The following is a 19,819-nucleotide window of genomic DNA, read 5'->3' on the forward strand; positions in this document are numbered from 1 at the left end:
TCTCTGACATCGACTGAGAGTCCTACAATTCAATCTAATTCTGACAGTAACTACCTGGCATTAGAGCAGACGCCAAAAGTTAAGGGTTCCGTCCCACAACACTGCCCCTGCTTCAGATGCTGGCAACAAATGGGGTCCCTGGGCTACCTGCACTTCTGCCTGGCTGACTATAAATTCTGGACTTCCCATGGGCCCCTCTCCCACAGGTTCAAAGTTCACTAGAATAATTCACAGAACTCAGGAAAGCTCTATATTTACAATTATAGTTATTATAAGGGATGTAACTCAGAAACTGCCAATTAGAAGAAATTTGTAGAGCAAGCTGTGTATGTGGGGTTAGAGGGTGGCCTCACAGAGCTCCATGCTCTCTCCTGGCACTGTAACCCTTACTACATTAATGTGATCATCAACCTGGAAACCCCCCCAAACTTCTTTGTTAAAGCTTCTATTGATTCATGATCTAAACACAATTGATTAAAACATTGGTTTTGCTGATTGAACTCAATCTTCAGAGCCTCTGTTTTCCCCAAGGTCAGGGAAGAAAGTTTCAAACTTCTAGTCAGGTGGTTCATGTATCTGGAAACCATCCTCCATCCTGAAGGCATCTAGGAACCCACCAAGGGTCGTCTCATTAACATAAACCCTGGTATGGTCAAAAGGGGCTCATAAAAAAACAAACCACAAAACAAAACAAAAACACACTCCTGTCACTCAGGGAATTCCAAGGACATTAGGAACTCTGAGCAAAGAACTAAGGACAAAGACCATATATATATTATACTATAATTTTAAATACTCAAGGAGCTTTAAAACAATGTCTGAGTCCCTCTGCTAAGGGTTCTGATTTATTTGGGCTAGAGTAAATCCCCTTTGTGGGTACTTTTTAAGAGATCTCCAGATAATTCTGATATGCAACTGGGGTGGAAAACTATTCTTTAATTAAGAGGGGAGTAGGAGTGTTAAATATCCGATAGACAATCTTCAAATGTTTATTGAAGTATGGCCTGTGCACTGTGCTAAATGCTGAGGACGCAACAGTGAGCAATGCAGACATGTTCCTTTTCATATGAAGTTTATAGTCCAGTAGGAAAGAGAGAAATTGCATGTTATCTCAGCTATGATGGAGTTGAAAAGGTGAAGTACAGACTGTTATGAGAGCATATAGCAAGAGGCCCTGGGATAATGGAGAGGTGAGGGGTAGGGGCAGGAAATGCTTTTTTGAAGCAAAGACACTGATGGGATGTCTGAAAGAATTAATAAGAGTCAGTCAAAGAAAGACAAGAGGATTATTTTTCTGGGAACTTGGCCTCTCAGTGAGGTCCATGGAACTGTAGTATCAGCATCACCTAGGAGTTGTTAAAAACACAGAAGTTCAGGCTCCCTGAATCAGAGTCTATTATTTTCCTAATGCCCCCAGGTGAGTCTTAAGCCCAACAAGTTTGAGAAGTATAGGTCTTAGTAACTCCCCAAAAGGAACTACTTATAAATTCCTCCATGAAATCCCTAAGGCAGCTTTCCTTCTTGTCCTTAGGAGAACTAATCATACAAATATTTCTATAATTCCATAAGCTACAATAGGAACTTTCCAATAAAATTATTTTTGCTTAAACTAGTAAGATTCACATTCTATTGTCTACAAGAAAAGTACCTTAAGTAACCCACAGAGTTTCCATTTTCAAAAAGCTGGGGGCCGGGGGAAGACCAAAAAACAAATTACGTCTTACATTTTCAATTCAGTATTTAATAATATATTTCTAAAATTTTAAACATGATCTGAAATATTGTTCCTTTTCATTAACTAACACACACATAGTTGAAAGTCACAGAGTTTTGATTGATGCTAAGAATTTTGTGCTTCTGGTTAGCTAGATGATTTCTATCTTTCTCACAGTTGTAGATATTTAGTTTATGAGGCTGAGTTAGTTATTTTTGTATGACAAAATACCCCAAAAGCAATAGCTTCAGACAACAATAAACATTTATTCTCTCGCAGCTTTTGTGGGTCAAGAATTCAGGAGTGGCTTAGGTAGGTCATGTTTACCCCGGGTATCCCCTGAGCTTGTAGTCAGGATGTTGACTAGTCAAGATGCAGCTGCTTGAAGGTACACGTGGGGCTGGAGGATCTGATTCCAGCGAGCTCACCCCGCAGCTGGCCCACCACGCTGGCTGCCGGCGGGAGGCCTCCGTTGCTCACCACAGGGCCTCTCCTTATGCCACGGGAGCTGCTATCCTCTAAGGAAAGTGGTTCATGAGATCAAGGCAGACGCTGCAACATCTTTCATGACCCAGCCTCAGAAGTCGCACTCTGTCATTTCTATTTTATCCCCTTGACCACCAGGTCAGCCCCATTCAGTGGAGGTGAGGAAGACTCTAAGGGTGTGAACGCCGAAAGGGAATCACTGAGGATTGTCGTAGAGGTTAGCTAAAACAGGTCCACAGTTCACACGGTTTCACTTTTATGTCTCTAATCATTTTTTTAACATAATAGGGTCAAATGTAATAATCTATCAAACACCCTCCACCTAGACAGAGACAACGACCTTGAAACTGACAGGAAGCAACACTGTCTGATGGATAGTTTAGCATATGTAATAATAATGCTAATAATATAATACCTAACACTATTCTAAAGGCTTTCTATATATTAACGTTTTTAATCTTCAACAAATCTATGAAGTAGGTACTATTTTTCTCATTTTTAGAGATAAGGAAACTAACTTACAAAGAGTTTAAGTAGGCAGTGTTGTTATTGTCTCTCCTAAATGCCCATATTGACACTCCTAACTACTATTAAATATATGGGTGGTGGAAGGGGAAGACTGACACACAGCAGTGAGGATGGTAAGAAGATGGAATGTTTGAGGACCGAGGATCATTTGTATTTACTGAGATCCATGTTGAAGGGTATGGTGTGCAGAGATGAAAAATAGAAAGACCCCTGTTTCAGCATTCAGAACACTTGAAATACAGCCAATTAAAGAAAAGAAAATTGGAAACATTATTTCCTGTCATTTTCCAAAGTGCTCAACATCTTACTGCATATTTTCAGATTAGTTTATTCAATAAACATGAATTGAGCACCTACTATGTGTTAGTCCTGTTGAGGGAAGTGTAATATAGCAGTGAATCAAAAAAGCAAAATTCCCTTCCCACATGCAGCTTCTCTTCTAGTAGGTGGAGACATGTATGAAGCCAGATTAATTAGTAAAACATATAGTAGGTTAGATATTGATAAAGACCAAGGACAAAGAATTAAGGAAAGAAGAGGGATAAGAAGGGTCAGTCTGGGGAAAGGGAAGGGCTAGAGGTCCAGGGAAGATCTCACTGAGGAGGTAACTGCCTGGAGGAAGTGAGAGAGTTAGATCTGGAGGGAAAACTTTCCAGGCAGAGGTAGGAGAAAGCACAGAAGCTCAGAGGTATGCCCAGGTAGGGCAATAGTGAGGAACGACAAGAAAGGTCACTGGGATTAGAGCAGAGTAAGTGAGAAGAACAGGAAATGCATTTAGAGAGCTAACATGTAGGGGAGTGAGCACAGATCAGGCAACCCATTGAGCATCATTGGGACTTACTGGGGTCACTCTGGCTGCTGTGCCCAGAATGTATTGGATAAGGGTAGAAGCCTAATTTAATTCAGTAGCAATCCAGGTAAAAGGTGATTCTGCTTGGTCCAGGGTGGTAGGAGTGGCGTGGTAAGAAGTGGGAGAGTATATCACAGGAAGAATCGAATACCCATTTTAAGATAGCTACCTGTAAAAAAAAAAATCATGATAGAGATGTTTAAGGGAGTTAATTGAAGGGTTTAAGGACAATAGTTATGATAGAGCAATGGAGCAGAATGGTGGCATCCTGACGGATGCCCAGTATGATCTAAGACTGTTTGATGGTTTTGGAGAGTACCCAAGCCTACTGATTTACTGGCAGGAGGTTCAGAAGTATAAAGATTTAAAAAAGAAAAGGGTACTAGGAAGGTTTGGAAGAATAGTCTTTAAAAAAATATGCTAACTAACTGATTGATGGTCAAAGAAAAGCTTGGCGAATTCTCTTGGCAGGCAAATAAAAAGGGGAAAAAAAGACCAAAGAAGAAATCTGTTAAATAAGGTAAACGTATTCCTAGGATTTTCAACTAGCTATTTATAGACACATTCAAATGTCAAGCCAAAATTAAAATGGATATCAATATTTTCTCTCATGAACACCGACACAATTTATGGGCCAAATAATGGATGTCAATAGTCCAGAATAGTGAGGGAGTGAACGCCTTACTCAGACACTTCCAGCATAGCACGGTCAAAAGAAAATACCTTACTCATGGGAAAAGTAGATTCTTCCAAAATGATCATTCTTTCTCCAAACATTTGAGTGCCTACTGTGAACCAAATGCTAATAAATTAGTCCAAAAACTTTTAAAGCACTTTTCCTTTTCAACATATGCAAACAATAAGTCTAAAATGGGATAATATTCTAAATTTAGTGTTCTAGACCTGGAAAGAATCACAGAGATAATTTAATCCATCTTCCTTGACTCCACCCATTTGCTAGATAAAATCAAGGGGATGCATAAAAGTGGAGCAATTTGATTAATATCACATGGCTAGTTAGTTTCAACGTTGGTATTGAAAAGCAGAGAGCTCTTTCTCTATTTATGTCTTTATCTCCTTCTGTTATAACCACAATAACTTTCAGAAATTAATTTATTTTTTCACTAAACCATTGAAAACACATGTGTTTCCTATTTGGATTCTCATTGCAGTCTATTCGCAATTCTGTGAGGACAGGTGAAAGGCAGGATGTCATTTCCCTCCGCTGCAATGGAAATGTAAACCCAAGGCCACCCCACCCTTGTAGTTCGAGGGAGGAGCTCACAGTCCCATACAGACAAGTCTGTTTCCCACATGCACCCTCAATGCCACACAGTACCTGGTACATACAGTACACTCAATGCAATCTTGCTAAATACATGAGTCAATTTCTCTTCCCTTGCTGTCTTTTGAACCTAGAAACCTAGCAAAGGGTACATCACACAGATTAAACAGGAGCTGTAGCTTTCAGTATCTCCTGGATGACTTGTCTTCCTCTGCCAAGGTGAAGGTAGAGCTTCATAAAGACAGAAGACTTGGGTGGTGGTACCTGGCCCCACCTTACCCTGGGCTGACATGGGTAAAGGAAGAGATAAAGAATGCATAGCATTTAGTATAAGAAAGATCTAATTGAGAGCCCGAGAAAGATTCACCTAATTCAAGTAAGAGGTTCCCTGTATTTAAATTCAATTCAGATAATTATCCACTAATTATTATGTGTCAGGCATTGCATTGTTAGCTCTCTTTTTATTTCATAAGTCAATTATTTCTACTAAAAAAAAGAATGTGTGGCAAGTTTCTCCTCCAGATGTAAGAGGAAGTGAAATAAATGTGAGTGCTAATGAGAAGGGTGAAAGAAACACTGCAGGAAAGAATTCAACACAATTTATTCTTTCTTTTAATGCTGCCTGCCAAGAGCCTCCCTCCAATGGTATGTAGGAGACCAGCGCCTTGTTAGGCCAGTGTCTTTAGAAATTCTGGTTCTTGTGAAATTTTACCTACTAAACCGTACTCCTAATCCTTAAATTAGGTGTAAGACTCAAAACCATCAACTTCAAGAATGGGAAAAGGAAGTAGTATAAGTGTGGCCCCCTCATGAGATAGCAGAACATGTGTAGACAGTTTATTTCCCAACGTGGGTACACAACAGTGATTCCTTCTTTCACTGAAACTTGTTTTTCAAAATGAAACTTGGCATATATAGTGAGTTGTAAGACTTGGAAATCCCTTCACTAGAGAATTCGATTCAAAGTTTGTTACAAAGGGGCTTCACTCCAAAGCTGCCTGCCTTATGTGGTTCCCAGAATGTGGCTGATCACTAAAGTGTTGAGCAATCACCTAAGTCTTTCGGTCCAACCATGGACAGGTAATAATTTATAGCCAACCAACCGACTGGAGTGGTAGCTTTTTTAAAGACAAAATTTCTAAAAGTCTAAGTTCTATTTTATGTGTGGTGCAAGCTCAGCTCATTCCTGATCAGAAGGGGAATGACTGCTCTCCTGTGGGAGATGTTTCTAACTTGAATCTCTTGAACACAAGTGAGGGAGTGTGAAGAGATGTGTACACAAGGGTGCACACGCAGAGGTCAACTGCTTCCCTCTTCACCTGGGTCTTCTTTGCCTGGATCTAACACTAGGATGCGGCCACGGAGGCACTTGCTTTGGGCACCAGATGTAAGGGAATGCCAAAATCACATCAATCAAGGTGAGGATCTGTATGCTGTTCTGAGCCATTATAAGAGTCTGTGGTAAAAGGAAAAATCTGTAACAATGATCCTGTTTTTATTTAAAATGTAGACAGTTCTTTCACCATAGATCTGTTTGCATTACATTTGATTTTTAAGACACTGTATCACAATACTACTTATTGTTATTACTGAGCTTTTGATGCTTCCTGAATTTTGCTTCTGAGACAAGGGCCCCACACACCTCGGGCACCTCACCATGGTATGTATCTGCCCTGATTGAAAGATTCTGCTTTATCGAAGAGGGTGTAAGCAATAGTCAAGGACTCAAGGATTCCACCCCATGATTTCAGTTCCTCAATGAATATTAAGAAAGTTTAGTCCCTGAATAACCCCCCAAAAATATAGCCATATGGGATTCTAGAAGGGCAATGGGCAAGTGAGGAAGAAAATAAACAAGTTTGAAATGTATTAGTGTACAAACCTGAGGCTTAGCAAGGACTGAGGGTCAGAGAGTATACCTGCCCTCTGCATCTGAGGGTCCTTTACAACGCTCACCCGAGGGTGCCTGCAGTGATGGACAACCTGCTGCTTCCCAGCACAGCCCATTCCCTCGGAAATCTATTCCAATGTTTTCCTCTAGACCAAGTCATATTCGCATCTTTCTTCCTGAAGTTTCACACTTTGGCTCACTTTAAATCCCTTGAGCTGTGATTTAACCAGAGTCATCCTTATCTCACACAACTAGACCCTTTTAAAATGTGGAGGCAGATAAAAAAAGCAGCCCCCTCTCTGGACACAGAGGACAATAGTGTGGTGAAGGCCAGGGGAGGGGTGGCGGGGGCTGGGTGAAGGTGCAGGGAATGGGGGACATCTGTAATAGTGTCAACAACAAAAAAATGGCCTCCTCTCAAAGTAAGTGAATTTCCTTTAACATTTATTCGAAGGAGATAATTATTAATTTCCTATTGCATGTTGTTTTGGAACTCAATTCTATGGAAATACGAATGGACATACCGGTTGCCATAACCATCATAATTCAGTGTTCTGATTCTTAGGGTGATGATCGTCTCTGGTTGGTCATCAGAATCTTCTGAAGGAGTTAAATAATATGAATGTTTGGAACTAACACTTCACTGATTTGTCTCCTTAGATCTGGGGTGAAGCCCATGCACCCTTGTTCTTTAAAAGCTCTTTTATAGGATTGAATGTTCAGGTAGCTAGTTGGAAGCTACCTGAAAGCTAGTCCTACTACTAGCTAGTAGTAGGAAGCTAGTCCTACTACTCAGGTTGTCAGGAGCGTCTGTTGGCCCTCAACTTCCTCCAAGTCAGGCAAGAGAAACCAAAGGTTAGATATTTTATTTACTTTTATGAAGTAAGTCTCTTCCCTTAATTTAAGCTTCTTCTGAAAATGCAATAATTGTCTTATTGTTGAAAAGAGATTATGTAGGGATTATCTGTTTTTCCTGGATTGCTCGTGGGGTAGAAAAATTAGGTAAATATGGTGATACCCTGAAGCAATGTGTAACAGGTGTTCTAGAAGACAGAGAAATCTCAGTAAATTTTTCACTCAGAGAAAAATACTTAATTATCTTATAAAACACTATAATTAAAGATAACAATAATAATACTTCACATCAAAAGTTTTGTGCCTAAGTTGTTAGCTCTTTGAGACCTCGTGAAAACTCCATGGTAAAGGAAATAAATGCATCAGAATAACTACTCATTTCAGTGACCTTTCTGTGGTCACAATTCTAGTGCCAAATATAGAAGAGAGGCATCCTCACGCTAATATCATTCATTTAATTTAGTAAGAACTATAACAATCATCATTCAGTCTCTATGAAACATGCTCTGAAGTATTTTATCAGTTTAAAAATATATATTAATTTAAAACAGGAAAGTTTATGGTGATAGGAAAATTAAATTAAATTTACAAAAAAGCAGAGATTAAAAATAGTACAAATTAATCAGGTTTGCATCATCTAATATTTTTATTGGTTTTCAACTTGGCTAAAAGATAAGAGGTTTTTCTAATTATTATTTTAAGATAAACATTCATGGGCTTAATGAAATTTTACTCTACTTGATTGACAGTTGATTTCAGACACAAAAGCTGAGTCCTGCAGTGAGGGAGAAAAGTATGTGTGGTCTGCTGGCTGTTTATTTGGGCAGAATCAGAAGCACTTTTAAGTCTGGCTGTATTCCCTGTTTTTCAGCTATTTTCCATTTATAAGCACATAGTAGCCACAAGGAAATGCCTTCAGGTTCTGTATGCCTTTCAGAAAAGAACACTCTGGAGTTGAAATGCGTGTCTCCGAGAGCAGTTTCAATCCTAGGATCCACGGTACTTAAGAGCGAGGGCTGTGTGCCAGTCATTGTGTAAAGAACTCTAGATTTAGAGACCATAATACATACTGCTTATTCTTAGGTGCCTTTCTTCTAAGTCTCAAAAGGCTGAAAGTTATATAAGAGGACTAATCTATTTCAGACCTGGGGTGGCTCCTGAATGCAGCTTAGATTCTTACAGGCATCAGCCACAGTTCCTCTAACCATATATAATCAGACTGAAGCCAGACAACTGTGGCATCCAAAACAGAGAATCCTAATTCTTGACCATTAAGGAGAAATCTCTAGATTCTAAAATAAGAAATATTGCCATCATGCTTTCTAAATATCAAGTTGATTGAATAAAACTTCACCGTTTGTCAAATCACCATTTGTCAAATTGTGCCAGGAGATTTGCTCCTAGGAATTAACCAAAGTGGGATGTATTTATATACCCAGAGCTGATTTTACTTGCTAGGCTATCTTAAGCAAATTACTGCTGATTTGAGCCCTTTAAGTCATAATTAAATTTTATTGTAAAGCCAAGTTATCTTGACTATCCCCTTTGATCTCGAAAGGTAGACAGACATTGTCAACTCGATAGACAGAATGATCAGTACAGAGAGCAAAAAGGAGGAACGAAGTGTGGGAAATTTTCACAGAAACCCACCGTGTTGCAGTTGTTCAGCGTGGCATGTTGGATTCGTCTAGATAGAAGCTGCTTTCACAGAATGCCCATGAGACACGTTCCCACAGGCTGTTTTGCCCTCAGTAGTAATATAGAGTATCCATTTTAATGCCTTGGAGCTAATCTTTTAGAATTGATTGTGAAGTGTTTGTGATGCATCACCCAAAGTGGAATTATTGGCTTTGATTAAAAAACAAAAAAAAGAACTCCAACCATTAGGCTTACTAAATCAGAAACAAAGAATAGATCATGTGTTAGGCTCTACATCTGATTAATAGAATGTTCACATACACAGGCACACACATTTGCTCATGATAGACCTCTGTTAATATGATTTGTTTGACTAAATAATGGCTATAGAAAATTTATGCATAATGTAATCTACTCTTGATACCACTTTCTCATTGATTTATTTATGCAAAAAAGGCACAGCTCAAAATCCAAAAGCACCTATCTCATAAAATAATGATAATAATAATAATAATGAAGTCTGGTCTTTCTTAAGTTTGGTATTCAGATATAGTTGAAAATATGTGGAAAACAGTCAACATGTTCTGAAAACCTATGTTATAAATACATTATTTTCTCCCAATTTGAGAAATAGAAAGTAGAGATCATGTGAATATTTGAAGTCATTTCCTTAAAGTTGTAACACCTCAACCTTAGATGTGCTGATCAATAGCTTTAAAGCAAATGTTTATTTTTATAAATTGAGGTTATTTTTTTATCACCCCTAGTGTCGGAGATACCAATGGGGTTGTGCATAGATACTCATGAGCACAAAGATATCCTGTAAGTGGCTTCCAAAGTAATTATTCTAGTTCTTTCCTTTCTCTTTTATGCAGTGGCTTTGAACTCCTCAAAAGCACAATTCTGAAAACATATTCTTACCCTCAAATGACAAATTATGTTCCAATATGTTATCAAAAGAAAATGGAATAACTATTATGCAAATGGAAGCCTTAATTGATGCCCTCTATTATTCGTAAAAGCTTGACTTGGAACCAGTCCCAGAGGCCATTCAGTCACTGAGTCAGTTCCCATCCCAAGGAGGCCATTGCACATACATACGTACCCTATCGGACTTATCACAAGCATACGCATGCAACATATTTTGTGTTCAACTGAACTGAATTTCTTTGACAGAAGACCGAATGACCCATTGAGTACAATTTTAACAGGTCCTTCTACTTTGGGACATTTTTAAATGTAGGAAATCTGTTGTTGTTGTTTTCTGAGGGGTATTTATGGTTTTTCTGACCCCCTGAGGTCCATTACCTTTTTCTAACAGGGAATGATTTTTCTGTCTTGCTGTTGTCTGGGGTCCTGGTGCAACTGTAGGCTGAGATGCTCTTCAGTTCTACTTCAGAGGCTGTGGCAGGTGGCCTTCACCACATGCTTCCTCTCCCAGCCCAAGGGAGAGACACATGACATGACCGTAGGACTCTCTGTCCCAGGACATTTAATTTGCGAAGGGTGAACAGGATGAAATAAAGAGACACATAATTGGTGGTTTTAAAGTCACTCTGGTGCTGGTATATGGATGAGATAGTTCCTGCAGTTTTCTGCTGCTGGCCCCAGATTTCCTTGCATTTATTCTTTACTGAGTCAGTCTCTAGCCTTCCTTTAGTTTTTGTGGCTCCTAATATCTTTCCAATCTACCTTGTTTGCTTAAGTCAATCGGACTCTGTCTATGTGGCCTGTAAGCAAAGCACTGTCTCAGCAAAGTTCCCAGTGATTTCCCCCATTTGTTCCTAAATTTACTTTCCAGAATTTGTCTATGTCCATAAATCTTGCTTTTAGATATAAAATTCTACCTTCCACTTAACTCCCTTATTCTGGTCAAGCAAATAAGCTTCCTACAACATACTTAAATTATTTGAGTTCTAGACACTAAACAACCTTGATCATATTTCTTCTCTAGAGATTAGACTTACATGAAACTAGTAATTAAATAAAATCTATGAATCTCCATCTCAAAAAAAAATTTTTTGAGGGTGATGAGTTGGTTTCATTCCCTTTACCTTTATAACCATGTAACCATGTTCATTTAATTTCCAAACTAAATGTAAGACTTTAATTTTTTACTGTTACATTTTGTCTAATGAATTGCATCTATTAATTTGGTGCCCACCTGCTATAATTGAGAAGAAATACAATATTATTTCTTCCAATTCTTGTTAAATTCACTGATGAAGATGTTGAATAGCCTAGGTCTTTGTAGTAGACTACCAACAACATACTGTGGTTGACAGCAACTTAATCAATGGCTTTTTGATAACAGTTTTAAACACTTAGAATGACTTAACATACTTAATCACTTAATATGATGTAAATAGCTATCTATAAATCTGTTAAATTTTAATTCAGCCCTTACTTCTCTGTAATTCCTCTGTATGATACAAAATATTTCTATCTAATTAAGAGGTAGCATAGTTATTAATAGGGAAATGTAGCATAGTAACTTAAATACTGATAAAACAAACACATATAACCAAATCAAGTTTCAGAAACAGGATCTGTCTCTGTATGCAATGAATTGTGTTAGTTTCTCTTCTACTCCACAATACTGCTTTGTAAGCTAGTCATATAAGGTTGGTGGATTGTATTAGCATCACTATCAACTTCTTGGTTGTGAAGTTGTACAATTGTACTATAGTTATGCAAGATATGACCATTGGGAGAAATGCGGTGAAAGGTACCAGATATCTTTTTGAATTGTTTTTTACAGTTACATCTGAATCTACATTTATCTGAAAAAAACAATAAAAACTAGGCATAAACTATTAAATTGAGACTGTGATCCTTATGGTAAAAATTCTAGTCACTGAAATACAATTAGAAATAGGAAATATTATTGGAAAAAAGACAAAACTAGAATTATTTCTAAATTATAGAGTATGTGGAAAAGTGTTAAAAGTATAATTGAAAAATTCACAAAAGACAGAAAATGATGATCTACAGAGAAAAACATTTTAAGAACTAAAAAAGTAAAATTGTTTAATTTTACTATAAATAAAATAAGGTATTGTTTTTTTAATCTCAAATGCACAGCAAAAGAAACCATCAACAACAAAAAAGGGAACGCAATCTATGGGAAAACATATTTGCCAATGATACACCTGATGAAAGGTTAATATCCTAAATATATAAGGAACTCATACAATTTAACAAGAGGAAGACAAACAACCCAATTAACAAATGGACAAAGGACCTAAATAAACGCTTCTCCAAAGAGGACATGAAGATGGCCAAGAGACATATGAAAAAATGCTCAATGTCACTAATCATGAGAGATGCTAATTAGAACCACAATGAGGTATCACTTCGCACCTGTCAGAATGTCTGCCATCAACAAGTCAATGAACTACAAGTGCTGTTGAGGGTGTGGAGAAAAGGGAGACATAGTACACTGTTGGTGGGAATGCAGACTGGGGCAGCCACCGTGGAAAACAGTATGAAACACAGATGTTTATAGCTTATCAAGCTAGAGAAGTGGTTCTCAGAAGGAGAGGGGTATCATTTCCCAGGGGACATTTGGTAATATCTAATGACATTTTTCCTTGTCACAGCTGAGTGAGTGCTACTGGTATCTAGTGAGTAGAAGCCAGGGAAACTACCAAACATCCTGCAATGCACAGGACAACCCCACAACAGAAAATTATCTGGACCAAAATATCAGTAGTGTTGTGATTGAGAAACCCTGGTCTAGATCCATTCTGAGCCTCACATCCTAGGAGAACATATACACAGGCTAATGTTGAACAAACCAGTCTCTGAGTTAGAGCAAATCTTAGGCCCTGAAGGCAAACCTCACTGTGGGCATCCACTCTCACAGTATTGGCCATCCAAGGTGACTCTCACGCTGTGTTGCTTTCTTGCATTCCTTGCCAATATGGCTCATGTACCCTGCATAGACTGTTGGAACTGAGAACGTATTTCTCTTGCCATTTGTTCTTGCAAAGGCCAGTGTGTAAAGCAGGGTGCCCAATACTACCTCTCCCCAAACATCTTCCCTGTTTCAATAAAATAAGCTTAGAAACCTGAATACAAATAGGATTCCTCATGCCCAGTTAAGAGCTTACAGATCGAGCCCCCATTCATCCTTGGCTACTTTAGTAAATTCATGGAGGCTTAGTCAACTGGATCTTCACAGGTGCTTGGAATCCAAGTGAAGGGGGTGATCAGTCTAGAGAGGAGCCAACACTTTTTCTGGATGTTTGCTAAATGCCAGGCCCTGTGCTGGCTTGGAGTAAATTACAAAATTGAAACCTGTGCCCTTTTCCTGATTATATATAATTGTGTCTCTCAAATAAAATTTATCTCCCTTTATGGACATAATTTTTCCTTTATGCCAATGGTGGATGCAATGCCAGGCCCGTTCCTGGTGCTCACTAAGCATTCCCTGCGCGTGCGAATCCCTTTCTCTTCCACAATGCACATGAAGAACACATTTACACTCCCACACTCCCGTCAATAACAGTAACATGTCTATGTTTAAGTAGATGTGCGGTATGTTGTGTTTAAATATGTCTTGGATGGGAACAAAAGAAAAGACAGAAGTGAGAACTTGAAAACTTTTCCAAGTGTGTTGATTCCTGGAAATCCAGCTGAAAGTGACTTCTTTATAGCTTCCTACCAACATCTCAATCCCAGTAAAACCTTTACTTGTTCCCAAAACATCTTGAACCTCTTTTTACCTCAATACCATCTTTTTTGTCTTAAGTTTTCCTAAAATCAGAATTATTATAGCACTATAATGACCAATACTTTTGATTATTTATTGGGTACCAAGCACTATGGAAATGTCTAAGTATCTATGAGTTATCTACTACGGTTTTCCCCATAGAGCAGATGAAACAACTGAGGCACAGAGTGGTCTTAGAAGGTTGGATACTGGCAGAATGCCTTAGAGCCCTGGCCACCCAACATTTCTACCTACCCAACCCTTTTCAGTTCTATTTGGACCCTCCTCTATGAATCCAGTCAGCTTTATTCTTCAAGGGTCTGTTCCTTAATTCATAGCATTATTGCATACCCTTTGGAAATTCATTGTGCATTTGCTTATACTTTCTCTGGTATAGTTGTATTGCCTGTTTGAGTGTGTGCATGGGTATTGGATGGTGTGACCTTGGAGGGTAAACCTTCCCATGCTCACCTTACCTTTATTTTTCTAGTCAGTCTACCATTATCCTGACCACTAGCAGATCTGTATTCAAAATCCAGTGGCTTGTAGGTAGTATTTACAAATAATCAAATGGAATCCAGAATAACAAAAATAAAGTTCAAACTTATTCCAGATGAAATTGTTTTGTTTAGTGTTCAGTGTTCTAAAGCTAAAGGCCCCAGGTACTGCCCTATAACATCACCCTGAGTCTACCATCAGCGGCAGTGAGCCCAGCCCGTCCAGGCGACATGCAGCAGGAGAGGTGGACCCCGGTTGGCCAGGCAAGCACACAGGAAGCCACTCCTCTAGGTGCTTCTGACTCAACCGCTGACTCTTCAGCTCTCCCTCTCTTTACCTGAACTTATAGTTTTCCTTATCATAGTCATAACCACCACTGAAAGTGGACAATTTTGGAGAATTTTCTCAGGGAAAGCAGAGCCAACATCCTTCATCTGCTCTATTCCACATTCCTGCTCCTATAACAATTGATGTTACTTTTTTTTCCATTTTTATCACCTTTGTGCTCCCAACTGAATTGAAACTCCCTCCTAGGGTTCTCTGTTTCTGAAGACAGTGTATGTATTTCCCTGATTGGTTCCAAAGAAAATTAATATACTTATTAAAACTTTTTATATATACTTAATAAAAATAATAGACTGATTAAAGCATTTTTAAAACACCCTTAAGAGGGATATATTTTCCCTGTGTTTGTTGATACAAATAAATATAAATGAGACTCATGAATACGCGTTTGACAAAGAGGTACCGAATTTGAATCTCCGGGGTTTACATCTTCGATGTACTGTACAGGTGCACTCCATGTGGTCTTATTCACTTGCTATTTCATAGTTTCTTCTGGGAGGTAAATTTGCAATTTAAGAGACACCCATTAAAACTTTTCATATCGTACAGGAAAAAGTCCTCCACACATCATAATGACAAGATCCACCTGAGTGAGAGGGATGCTGACAACATTTATAATTTACTTAGTCAATAACAGAGAGCAAAAATAACCCAGCCGATGTGACATTTGGCGGCAAACTGTTGCAAAAATGATCGAATGGCTAGAGGACACAGCAGCTAGATAACCAAGGTTGTGGAAGGCCAGATGCGGGCCTTCGGGTCTCAATGCTGGTCACCTAATGCAAATTTTATAGCTTACTCTTCCTGAGTACGAAATCCTGAGCATGATTTAAATGTCATAAACATTTTACAAGTCTTTCCCAACAGCAGATTTCCTGTACTGGGAGTTAAAGGGCAAGTGTAAACCCGAGAACATGGTCTACATATGTATGACAGATATAAAAACACACAGAACGACCTTTACAAATACATCAGGCTGCCCACGTTTATCCCGAAGAGAGACTGCCAGACGGAATCCACATTTTGACAGAGTCACTGATATTTAAAATCTGTAGCCCTGAAAATATAGTGGCCCCCTTTATAATTATATGGAAAATCGACTCATGCTGTGTGAGTTATGTCAACTTTCAATTATTTGGAATTTTTTTTTTTTTTTATTCCTAACTGAAATATAAAAAGAGACACAGTTTATCTAGATAGAATAATGTTTTCTCTAGCTGGTTTCTAATGCACGACACTGATACGGTTAATTTTACAAGCTGATTATGCCCTACACAGCAAAATTGCAGAAGCGAGGAGCTTCAAATTAGTTCCCTGCCCTCAAATGACTTGATCGATGGCATTACGTGAGCGCAGGTTCAGGAAAGACGGAAGAGGGAGCACGCAGATTGAGTTAGGTTCTTAGTTTTGCCTGGGGCCAGATCAAGGCATAAATATCAAATAAATGCATTCCCATTTTTGCCTTCCCTTTTGTGTGCCACCCTAAAAGAAACTTCCCAAGAAGTTTATTTATCCACAGGGTAGAGTAGAAGTCTGGCTCTATAAACTGTAATCATAGAAACAAAAGTTGAAACCCCAAGAAAGGAGTCTGGATCTATTATTATTATTATTATTATTATTATTATTATTATTATTATTGGTTTGTTTTGTTTTGTTTCAAATTCAGATTATGGTCTAGACCAGCTTATTAGCGGCATTAGTTAGATCCACTCAGGAAAATGAAAAGTTGAACAATCTCGCTCTGCCAGGACAAAGATCCTGCCTACTTGAAAGGGCATTCTTGTGTTTACTGATGTCATGGAAACACTACCCTCGGACTGGAATCGGAGAAAGCGGCAGAAAACATGGAGCCTGAAAACATGAGCCACGTCTCCTTTCGGCGCCATTTCAAATATGTGTAATTAGGTTGCGTTTGAATGTCTGATGTTTCAAATAAGCTCATTGCCCTCTGCTCACTCTAAAGGACTTGGTCAGCAGGCAAAGGAAAGCGGATAGGCCCTGCTCATCGGTTATATATTCATAAACCTCAGCCATAAAGGGCTGTTTTCTTCTCAGCATCAGATTGAAAGTCCAAAGAATGTGAATCTTAAACAGGCCGGATCTTGAGAATTATGCCCTTGCATAGTTGGATACTCAAGTTATTTATTTTTGTAAGAAACTTTTTACAAGGCTCCCTTTTAATGTAGGAGCCAGTAGCCCAGCTTTATGTACATTGAGGAGATAGAAGGCCAGGAGATGGATCATTCCAGCACACTAAATGAATTAAGATCATCAGACATGCCCCGGGACCACTGCAGAATCTAATATGTAACATCAGGAGAGTTTATTTTTCCACGTATCATTCTCCCAATTACTGTATATTTTAGCTCTGCCACTTTATGTAACATTATGTAAAGAATTCTCTATTAAAGTCCTAGCAACAAACTCCAGGGCTTCTGGTCCACTTTGCATGGGATAAACAGCCTACACGTGTTACTCATTTCAAGTGCATTTCATCTGTGGCTGCTGTTACTGGGCTAGATAACAAATAGACCAGCCTGGGAAGTGATGTGATGCAGAAGATGTTATTAGTATTAGTATTTTATCTGGATTTTTAATCCACCTCGCAAGAATGTTTTTCATGTCTGGCAAAAAAGGAGACTGTAATCCTATCTCCGGACAATCTGTGTTAATAGCAAACATGGAGGAAATGAAATTCGTCTGCCTTGAGAACCTTGTTGAGGGAGTTTTAGAAACGACTCTGAAAATTAGCCATAATCCACTTGGAAGAAATGATGTGATTATAGGAGAGGAAGGAATTTTCCCGCTGGATACGGCTACTTGTTTAAGCACAATAATAAAACATTATGAAATTGCATTCCTTCAACAGCTTAAGTAAAATATTAGGTATGTGGCTTTATCAGAATCCTGAAGTTTATTATCTCTGTGCTGGGACAACTTTTTATTCCATGCTCTGCCCCTAATCATGAAGTTTTTCAGATCTTATTAGTGTGCTGTTTGCTTTGCTGGCTGATTTTTAAAAACATCATTATGTCTTGTTTTATCTTCTAGATTAGGAGACTGCAAAAGGGGCTATTTTATTATAGATTTCAAACTTAAAATAATACTAGGCACCCAGAATACCTGGGACTGAATATATTACCGCATTCTAGCTTTCACATTGGACCACACAGCTCTCCTGTTTCTCGAGTGTGCTGTATCTATTGACTCCAAGTGTATTCCTTGGACCTACATACTGGCATACAGTAAGCAGTCAATAAATGTTGTTGGATTGAAGTACAGTCAAATTTTTACTTATTTAGTGTTATGCCCATCGGTATAAAAATAATTACAGTAGTCCCATGAATTTTAACTTACACCTAGCTACTGTATACAGGTGGTAACTTACTTAGCTGGTCAAAGTTGGTCTAATGTTAACTATCATAGTATTTATTTCTTAATATAGATGAGAATTTATTACTTTATTTAAGTGTTAGTTTTCATCAACTCTTTATTTACATCAAAGGAGAGAATGAAGTATCAATGTTGAGTTACTGAAATACAGATTTTGGACATAGTAGAATTGTTTCCCACGTTATACGAGGACTCTCTAAAAGGCATTTTTAATGGGATTAAATGCTCATATAAAGAAATCTATGGATGTACTAAGTTGCTTGTTATTTATATGATCCATTCTTCCCCAATTCTGCTTAACTATGTATTTTTATAACATTTTTTTTATCTACCTCCTGGAAATAGTATATATGTATGCTGAATCAACAGCAATAAACATAAAAAAGTGAAATAAATTGGCTTAATATTCCTGAGTTCATAAAGTAAAAATTACAGTAAACGTTGATAGTATTTATTCAATTGAAAGTTATAAATTATTATTTATGAGGACTTTCTATACCAGAAAGAAGAGAACTCCTTCCTCTGGACATACAAACAGGGAATCAATAGTAAGTTATGATTCATGATAACATTACTAGAAGTAATTGTCTACTAAAAAGGTAAAACCTCCGGTTTTAAACAAACATATCTAAGATGTGATTTATAAAGCAAATGCCGTTGAATTTTTATGTCTTCGCCTTCATATTGAATTGTGTCCCTCTTTAAGTACTGGTGGTACCCCTCACTCAGATGCTGGGAGCTGAGTGTTGTAGTTAGGCCATAAATATGACACTTTATGAGTTTGACATAATGCATGCAGTAAGCCTTAGGTGTATTGGGACCAAGCTAAGTTCATTATATTTTCACTACCTCGCTGTAAAATGCATTTTAGTTCCTGTCCAAGTTATTTATGTCTTAAAATTAGATGCAATCTTTTCAAAGACGTAAGGTGAGCTACTGGAAGGGGGGGGAAAGGACCAGATGTAACATTTTCAGCTGTCATCCGTGAACTCTGTTCTTGTAGCCCGGGGACCTCAGCAACGCAATGAAGGCTGCATGGACCGGTCCGGTCGTTACTGTGCAGACAGATAGACTGGGGCTCTGCAGTTTACACATGTATGTGACTTCTCCTGATTTGGGGTTGTTTTTAAGTGAATCTAGAGTTTCAAAAAGGTGTAAATCTGACACTCTCTGGGGTCCTTCAGGTTTTTGTGGAATAGTAGTAAAGGAAATGGGGATGGGGCTTCCCTGCACAGTTCTAAACACTGAAGGGAGATTCAGGAGGGACAGTGAGAACCAAGGGACTAGGCCCTGAAGGAGAGGCGCAGAGCAGCTCCTTCGGGTCCCTGTAGACCTGCTTGCAGATGGTCATGCCAACTGCCATTTCCTCAGTTCTTACTCTGCTCTAGGCTCTAGGCTAAAGTGCTTTCTTTTTACCCATGCTTTCTTTTTACTCTTCACAATAACCCCAAATACGTGCTGTAATCCCCATCTTGCAGATGAGAAAACTGAGGCACAGATAAGTTAAATAATTCGTTTTATGTAAAAAAAAACTGGCATTCAAATCTAGCTTGGAGCCTGAAGCTAGTCTTTTTATCTACTACATGCCAAGTTAATTGTTTGCCAAATACAGCACTTGA

The sequence above is a fragment of the Miniopterus natalensis genome, chromosome 1, assembly GCF_054644295.1.
Source record: "Miniopterus natalensis isolate mMinNat1 chromosome 1, mMinNat1.hap1, whole genome shotgun sequence".
Taxonomy (NCBI): domain Eukaryota; kingdom Metazoa; phylum Chordata; class Mammalia; order Chiroptera; family Miniopteridae; genus Miniopterus; species Miniopterus natalensis.